Genomic DNA, 10000 nt, shown 5'->3' with positions numbered 1-10000 from the left:
CATTATGATTCAAAATGAACAGATCATCTTATAACATTCATATCCAACTGCACTCAATTGATAAACTCTTTATTGTAATATTTTCATTAAATATAACCGCATTAAAGATGTAACCGCATTAAATATAACCGCATTAAAGATGTAACCGCATTAAATATAACCGCATTGAAGATGTAACGCATTAAATACAACCGCATTGAAGATGTAACACATTAAATACAACCCCATTGAAGATGCAACGCATTAAATATAACCCCATTAAAGATGTAACCGCATTAAATATAACCGCATTGAAGATGTAACTGCATTAAATACAACCGCATTAAAGATGTAACGCATTAAATATAACCGCATTGAAGATGTAAGGCATTAAAGATGTAACGCATTAAATATAACCGCATTGAAGATGTAAGGCATTAAAGATGTAACGCATTAAATACAACCGCATTGAAGATGTAACGCATTAAATATAACCCCATTGAAGATGTAACGCATTAGATATAACCGCATTAAAGATGTAACCGCATTAAATATAACCGCATTAAAGATGTAACGCATTAAATACAACCCCATTAAAGATGTAACGCATTAAATATAACCGCATTAAAGATGTAACGCATTAAATACAACCGCATTGAAGATGTAACGCATTAAAGATGTAACGCATTAAATACAACCACATTGAAGATGTAACGCATTAAATATAACCCCATTGAAGATGTAACGCATTAAATACAACCACATTAAAGATGTAACACATTAAATATAACTGCATTAAAGATGTAACCGCATTAAATATAACTGCATTAAAGATGTAACCGCATTAAATATAACCGCATTGAAGATGTAACGCATTAAATACAACCGCATTGAAGATGTAACGCATTAAATATAACCGCATTAAAGATGTAACCGCATTAAATATAACCGCATTAAATATAACTGCATTGAAGATGTAACCGCATTAAATACAACCGCATTAAAGATGTAACACAATAAATATAACCGCATTAAAGATGTGACGCATTAAATATAACCCCATTAAAGATGTAACGCATTAAATATAACCGCATTAAAGATGTAACGCATTAAATACAACCGCATTAAAGATGTAACCGCATTAAATATAACCGCATTAAAGATGTAACCGCATTAAATATAACCACATTAAAGATGTAACCGCATTAAATATAACTGCATTAAAGATGTAACCGCATTAAATATAACTGCATTAAAGATGTAACACATTAAATATAACTGCATTAAAGATGTAACCGCATTAAATATAACCGCATTAAAGATGTAACCGCATTAAATATAACCGCATTGAAGATGTAACGCATTAAATACAACCACATTAAAGATGTAACACATTAAATATAACTGCATTAAAGATGTAACCGCATTAAATATAACCGCATTGAAGATGTAACGCATTAAATACAACCACATTAAAGATGTAACACATTAAATATAACTGCATTAAAGATGTAACCGCATTAAATATAACCGCATTGAAGATGTAACGCATTAAATACAACCACATTAAAGATGTAACACATTAAATATAACTGCATTAAAGATGTAACCGCATTAAATATAACCGCATTAAAGATGTAACCGCAATAAATATAACCGCATTGAAGATGTAACGCATTAAATACAACTGCATTGAAGATGTAATGCATTAAATATAACCACATTAAAGATGTAACACATTAAATATAACCGCATTAAAGATGTAACCACATTAAATATAACCGCATTAAATATAACTGCATTGAAGATGTAACCGCATTAAATACAACCGCATTAAAGATGTAACACATTAAATATAACCGCATTAAAGATGTAACGCATTAAATACAACCCCATTAAAGATGTAACGCATTAAATATAACCGCATTAAAGATGTAACACATTAAATACAACCGCATTGAAGATGTAACGCATTAAAGATGTAACGCATTAAATACAACCGCATTGAAGATGTAACGCATTAAATATAACCCCATTGAAGATGTAACGCATTAAATACAACCACATTAAAGATGTAACGCATTAAATATAACCACATTAAATATAACTGCATTGAAGATGTAACGCATTAAATATAACCGCATTAAAGATGTGACGCATTAAATATAACCGCATTAAATACAACCGCATTAAAGATGTAACGCATTAAATATAACCGCATTAAAGATGTGACGCATTAAATATAACCGCATTAAAGATGTAACCACATTAAATATAACCGCATTAAAGATGTAACCGCATTAAATATAACCGCATTGAAGATGTAACGCATTAAATACAACCGCATTGAAGATGTAATGCATTAAATATAACCGCATTAAAGATGTAACGCATTAAATATAACCACATTAAATATAACTGCATTGAAGATGTAACCGCATTAAATACAACCGCATTAAAGATGTAACGCATTAAATATAACCGCATTAAAGATGTGACGCATTAAATATAACCACATTAAAAATGTAACGCATTAAATACAACCCCATTAAAGGTGTAACGCATTAAATATAACCGCATTAAAGATGTAACGCATTAAATACAACTGCATTGAAGATGTAACGCATTAAATACAACCCCATTGAAGATGTAACACATTAAATATAACCGCATTAATGATGTAACTGCATTAAATATAACCGCATTGAAGATGTAACGCATTAAATATAACCGCATTAAAGATGTAACCACATTAAATATAACCGCATTGAAGATGTAACGCATTAAATACAACCGCATTAAAGATGTAACGCATTAAATATAACCCCATTGAAGATGTAACACATTAAATACAACCGCATTAAAGATCTAACGCATTGAAGATGTAACACATTAAATACAACCCCATTGAAGATGTAACGCATTAAATATAACCGCATTGAAGATGTAACGCATTAAATATAACCCCATTGAAGATGTAACGCATTAAATACAACCACATTGAAGATGTAACGCTTTAAATACAACCACATTGAAGATGTAACGCATTAAATATAACCCCATTGAAGATGTAACACATTAAATACAACCGCATTGAAGATGTAACGCATTAAATATAACCCCATTGAAGATGTAATGCATTAAATACAACCGCATTGAAGATGTAACCGCATTAAATATAACCGAATTAAAGATGTAACGCATTAAATATAACCACATTAAAGGTGTAACGCATTAAATATAACCGCATTAAAGATGTAACGCATTAAATACAACCGCATTGAAGATGTAACGCATTAAATACAACCCCATTGAAGATGTAACACATTAAATATAACCGCATTAATGATGTAACTGCATTAAATATAACCGCATTGAAGATGTAACGCATTAAATATAACCGCATTAAAGATGTAACCACATTAAATATAACCGCATTGAAGATGTAACGCATTAAATACAACCGCATTAAAGATGTAACGCATTAAATATAACCCCATTGAAGATGTAACACATTAAATACAACCGCATTAAAGATCTAACGCATTGAAGATGTAACACATTAAATACAACCCCATTGAAGATGTAACGCATTAAATATAACCGCATTGAAGATGTAACGCATTAAATATAACCCCATTGAAGATGTAACGCATTAAATACAACCACATTGAAGATGTAACGCTTTAAATACAACCACATTGAAGATGTAACGCATTAAATATAACCCCATTGAAGATGTAACACATTAAATACAACCGCATTGAAGATGTAACGCATTAAATACAACCCCATTGAAGATGTAACGCATTAAATATAACCCCATTGAAGATGTAACACATTAAATACAACCGCATTGAAGATGTAACGCATTAAATATAACCCCATTGAAGATGTAATGCATTAAATACAACCGCATTGAAGATGTAACCGCATTAAATATAACCGAATTAAAGATGTAACGCATTAAATATAACCACATTAAAGATGTAACGCATTAAATATAACCCCGTTGAAGATGTAACGCATTAAATACAACCACGTTGAAGATGTAACGCATTAAATATAACCCCGTTGAAGATGTAACGCATTAAATACAACCGCGTTGAAGATGTAACGCATTAAATATAACCCCGTTGAAGATGTAACGCATTAAATACAACCGCGTTGAAGATGTAACGCATTAAATATAACCGCATTAAAGATGTAACGCATTAAATATAACCCCATTGAAGATGTAACGCATTAAATATAACCGCATTAAAGATGTAACCGCATTAAATATAACCGCATTAAAGATGTAATGCATTAAATATAACCGCATTGAAGATGTAACGCATTAAATACAACCCCATTGAAGATGTAACGCATTAAATACAACCGCATTGAAGATGTAATGCATTAAATATAACCGCATTGAAGATGTAACGCATTAAATATAACCCCATTGAAGATGTAACGCATTAAATACAACCGCATTGAAGATGTAACGCATTAAATATAACCCCATTGAAGATGTAACGCATTAAATACAACCGCATTGAAGATGTAACGCATTAAATATAACCCCATTGAAGATGTAACGCATTAAATACAACCGCATTGAAGATGTAACCGCATTAAATATAACCGCATTAAAGATTTAACGCATTAAATATAACCGCATTAAAGATGTAACGCATTAAATATAACCCCGTTGAAGATGTAACGCATTAAATACAACCGTGTTGAAGATGTAACACAGTAAATATAACCGCATTAAAGATGTAACGCATTAAATATAACCCCATTGAAGATGTAACGCATTAAATATAACCACATTAAAGATGTAACCGCATTAAATATAACCACATTAAAGATGTAACGCATTAAATATAACCACATTAAAGATGTAACCGCATTAAATATAACCGCATTAAAGATGTAACGCATTAAATATAACCGCATTGAAGATGTAACGCATTAAATATAACCACATTAAAGATGTAACCGCATTAAATATAACCGCATTAAAGATGTAACGCATTAAATATAACCACATTAAAGATGTAACCGCATTAAATATAACCGCATTAAAGATGTAACGCATTAAATATAACCACATTGAAGATGTAATGCATTAAATATAACCACATTAAAGATGTAACGCATTAAATATAACCACATTGAAGATGTAACGCATTAAATATAACCACATTAAAGATGTAACCGCATTAAATATAACCGCATTAAAGATGTAACGCATTAAATATAACCACATTGAAGATGTAACGCATTAAATATAACCGCATTAAAGATGTAACGCATTAAATATAACCACATTGAAGATGTAACGCATTAAATATAACCCCATTGAAGATGTAACGCATTAAATATAACCGCATTAAAGATGTAACCGCATTAAAGATGTAACGCATTAAATATAACCACATTAAAGATGTAACCGCATTAAATATAACCGCATTAAAGATGTAACGCATTAAATATAACCGCATTGAAGATGTAACGCATTAAATACAACCGCATTGAAGATGTAACACATTAAATACAACCGCATTTAAGATGTAACGCATTAAATACAACCCCATTGAAGATGTAACGCATTAAATACAACCGCATTAAAGGTGTAACAGCATTAAATATAACCGCATTAAAGGTGTAACCGCATTAAATATAACCGCATTGAAGATGTAACGCATTAATACAACCGCATTGAAGATGTAACACATTAAATACAACCCCATTGAAGATGCAACGCATTAAATATAACCCCATTAAAGATGTAACCGCATTAAATATAACCGCATTGAAGATGTAACGCATTAAATACAACCGCATTGAAGATCTAACGCATTGAAGATGTAACACATTAAATATAACCCCATTGAAGATGTAACGCATTAAATATAACCGCATTGAAGATGTAACGCATTAAATATAACCCCATTAAAGATGTAACGCATTAAATACAACCGCATTGAAGATGTAACGCATTAAATATAACCGCATTGAAGATGTAACGCATTAAATACAACCGAATTAAAGATGTAACGCATTAACTATAACCCCATTGAAGATGTAACGCATTAAATACAACCGAATTAAAGATATAACACATTAAATATAACCGCATTAAAGATGTAACACATTAAATACAACCCCATTGAAGATGTAACACATTAAATACAACCCCATTGAAGATGTAACCGCATTAAGTGCAACCGCATTGAAGATGTAACGGATTAAATACAACCGCATTGAAGATGTAACGCATTAAATACAACCGAATTAAAGATATAACGCATTGAAGATGTAACACATTAAATACAACCGCATTGAAGATGTAACGCATTAAATACAACCGCATTGAAGATGTAACGCATTAAATACAATCGCATTAAAGATGTAACACATTAAATACAACCCCATTAAACATGTAACACATTAAATATAACCCCATTGAAGATGTAACACATTAAATATAACCGCATTGAAGATGTAACACATTAAATATAACCGCATTAAAGATGTAACACATTAAATACAACCCCATTGATGATGTAACGCATTAAATACAACCGCATTGAAGATGTAACGCATTAAATAGAACCGCATTAAAGATAAAAAAAAATCGGCAATTTTACTTAACGTATTACTTAATTCCATTATACTACAGCATTTTTATTTAGTATAAATGAAAGACAGAACAACTAATACTACTATGCATAAATATATACAATTATATATATCATTGTTTTTAAATGACAGGAATGATCATTTTTCTTATATTTTTTGTAAGAATTGGGGAAATTTGTTATTGTAAAGCGAGTAATGTCAGGCTTCACTGTCTTCGGTTTCTCTTTAGATTTTGTCATGAAATATGAGCTGGACGTGTTCTTGACAGGTTTTGTAATTTCTCTCATTCTGAAGAGAATCTGGTGAACTGATACAAACACAACACCCAATATTTGCCTTCACACACACTCGAGTCAATAAACTCTGAAGCTCCTCAAGGTCATGAAATATTCACAAGATTGTCACACCTAAAATCAAGTGTTTTATTAATGGTGTTTCAGTCAAGCATCACTATTACTCACAGTGATATGAGTCCTGACACACAGCTCATGTTTCACTGAAGAAACCATTCAAACAACTGAAGATTCATTCCATTGAACACTGGACCTGAGAGAACACATGACAAACACATCAGTAATAATGGTCCACACACGCACACACTCACACACACACACGCACACACACACACACACACACACACACACACATACACACACTCACACTCTCACACACACTCATACACACACACACACTCATACACACACACACACACTCACACACACACACACTCATACACACACACTCACACACACACACACACACACACACACACACATACACACACGCACACACTCACACACACACACACACACACACACACACACACACATACACACACACACTACACACACTCACACACACACACACATCACACACACACACACACACACACACACACACACTCATACACACACACTCACACACTCACACACACACACTCATACACACACACACACTCATACACACACACACACACACACACACACACACACACTCATACACACACACTCACACGCTCACACACACACACACACACACACTCATACACACACACACACACTCATACACACACACACTCACACACACACACACACACACACTGCGGGTGTAGTACAGAAGGGTGTATTGTGGTGTTGTGTGGTGAATGACCTCTATTGTCCAATCACTGAATTTGACTCGTCACTCTTTTACTGGCCCTTGATGAGTGACGTGTGTTACCATGGTGACACATGTACACAGCAGACGACTGTTCATGCACTAGATGGCAGAGTGTTTATCATTAAGAAACAGCTTGAGTTCGGATGGCAAGGGGTGTTTGGGAAATATTTTTTCTGGCAGAGAACTTTTAACCGTGCTGATATTCAGAGCTCGTGTGATGTTGATGAAACAAGCAGCTGAATCAGTCAAATGTCCAGATCCTCATGTTTAACATGCTGAGAGTGTGTTTGACTGGCGTCTGGATATATGCGGTTATATCTTCTGCATTATTTGATGAATAACTGCTGATATGATCGATAGAAAATGTACAAACAAATAAAATTCAGTTGAACAGCTGCTTTCCTCGGGCGGTGATAGTGTGATGTTTATAGCACTGACGTTTGTGTGTCGGTCCATCCGCTGTGCAGTTGCCCAGTCTTTGACGGATGCCCACATCATAAACGGGCACAGACGGGCACTCCGCTTCTTACGCTCCGTGTCATTCTCCCGCGCTTAAATTACCAATTTAATAATAATATTAAATATGAAATATTAAAATAATATCTGGATGTGTTAAATAGGCATGATTTTAAATAAAACATTATTAAAGATACAGTAATAATGCTTCAGAACATTAACCACAGGAACATATCTCTGACTCATGTTCATTGTTACATGTTTATTTTTACATTGTTTTAATTATTCACATGATGTTTGTTTATATAAGCTCCTCATTCCAAATCTGCAGAAATGTTATCGTCTATTCCTCCATGTCAGTGCAGTCATTTTATTGTTAATTTAATAGTTTAGTTTCAGTAAGTATTATTATATTATTATGCAGTGTCGTACAGGGCAAGGTAACATTTGGGTCAATATCAAAATGTTGACAAACATGTCCCTTGACTTTTTTAGTTATGAAAAAGCTTCTGAAAGCGAGAACAAAAGTGGAAAGGTATCATTCTATAACCTTTAATGATATGAAATTACTCTTTTTTTATAATATTTTAGAAAATATATTTGAAATTGTCAATTGCCTGAAAAAAAAATCCTTGTTCCTTCATCTGGTACACCGATTCTAGGACATGCAGAGTTATTTATGTATTTATTTTGTACTTATTTTAATAAAAGATTTTTAAAAGAATGTTTGTCCCTTGATTTCATGGCATTCGTGTTATCATGGGGCGGCTGTGTCTCAGCTGGTAGAGTGGGTCGGCCGCTAATCTCAGGGTTGGTGGTTCGAATCCTGGCCCACATGACTCCACATGCCAAAGTGTCCTTGGGCAAGACACTGAACCCCATGTTGCTCCCAATCGCAGACTAGCGTGGTGTGTGTGTGTGTGTGTGTGTGTGTGTGTGTGTGTGTGTGTGTGTGTGTGTGTGTGTGTGTGTGTGTGTGTGTGTGTGTGTGTGTGTGTGTGAATGGGTGAATGAGACGCAGTGTAAAGCGCCTTGAATATTGTTAAGGCTTAAAACGGCCCTATATAAGTGCAGACCATTTAAAACCTTTTTTATGTTTTAAAAAAACATTTTAATACAAAAAGTTGTGGGAAACAATGTTTTAGGACAATGTTCAGAGGCTTCTTAAACATGCAGATAGTGGTTTCCCCTCATGTTAAAAAGTTTTTCATTCACATTTTAACTCATATTTGCTGTTGTACCCCATTGAACCCTCATTAGTGTTAACTGGCTTCATTCACGAAACAAAATTAAATAATAACAGCCAAATTGTCCTTTATGAATCAGAGTTAATATCAACATGTTATTTTTAACATGGCGGGCTTCTCCCTTAGAGATAGGGTGAGGAGCTCAGTCATCCGTGAGGAGCTCGGAGTAGAGCCGCTGCTCCTTTGCGTCAAAAGGAGTCAGTTGAGGTGGTTTGGGCATCTGGTAAGGATGCCCCCTGGCCGCCTCCCTAGGGAGGTGTTTCAGGCACGTCCAGCTGGGAGGAGGCCTCGGGGAAGACCCAGGACTAGGTGGAGAGATTACATCACACTGGCCTGGGAACGCCTCGGGGTCGCCCAGTCAGAGCTGGTTAATGTGGCTCGGGATAGGGAAGTTTGGGGCCCCCTGCTGGAGCAGCTGCCCCCGCGACCCGACTTCGGATAAGCGGTTGAAGATGGATGGATGGATGGATGTTATTTTTACCCTCAGCGTTTATAGGCAAAAGCTGAACTCAATATTTTGTAAG

The 10000-nt window shown here is 34.3% G+C and overlaps 1 protein-coding gene and 2 long non-coding RNA genes across 4 annotated transcripts in view; 2 read left to right on the top strand and 1 right to left on the bottom strand.

Moving 5' to 3' along the window:
- The window catches only part of LOC127646353 (uncharacterized), a 66322-nt gene extending 66199 nt beyond the window's left edge, over positions 1-123 (bottom strand). The window contains exon 1 of the long non-coding RNA XR_007970921.1: positions 1-123. This exon is cut by the window's left edge and continues 4686 nt beyond it. This is a non-coding gene — a long non-coding RNA (uncharacterized LOC127646353).
- Positions 1-10000, top strand: part of LOC127646350 (uncharacterized) — a 136369-nt gene that overhangs the window by 5092 nt on the left and 121277 nt on the right. The gene's annotated exons all lie outside the window — the stretch shown is intronic.
- The window catches only part of mgat3b (beta-1,4-mannosyl-glycoprotein 4-beta-N-acetylglucosaminyltransferase b), a 39616-nt gene that overhangs the window by 8765 nt on the left and 20851 nt on the right, over positions 1-10000 (top strand). The gene's annotated exons all lie outside the window — the stretch shown is intronic.

This window comes from Xyrauchen texanus, chromosome 7 (genome assembly GCF_025860055.1).
Source record: "Xyrauchen texanus isolate HMW12.3.18 chromosome 7, RBS_HiC_50CHRs, whole genome shotgun sequence".
NCBI lineage: Eukaryota > Metazoa > Chordata > Actinopteri > Cypriniformes > Catostomidae > Xyrauchen > Xyrauchen texanus.
This window is presented reverse-complemented; position numbering and strand designations above follow the sequence as displayed.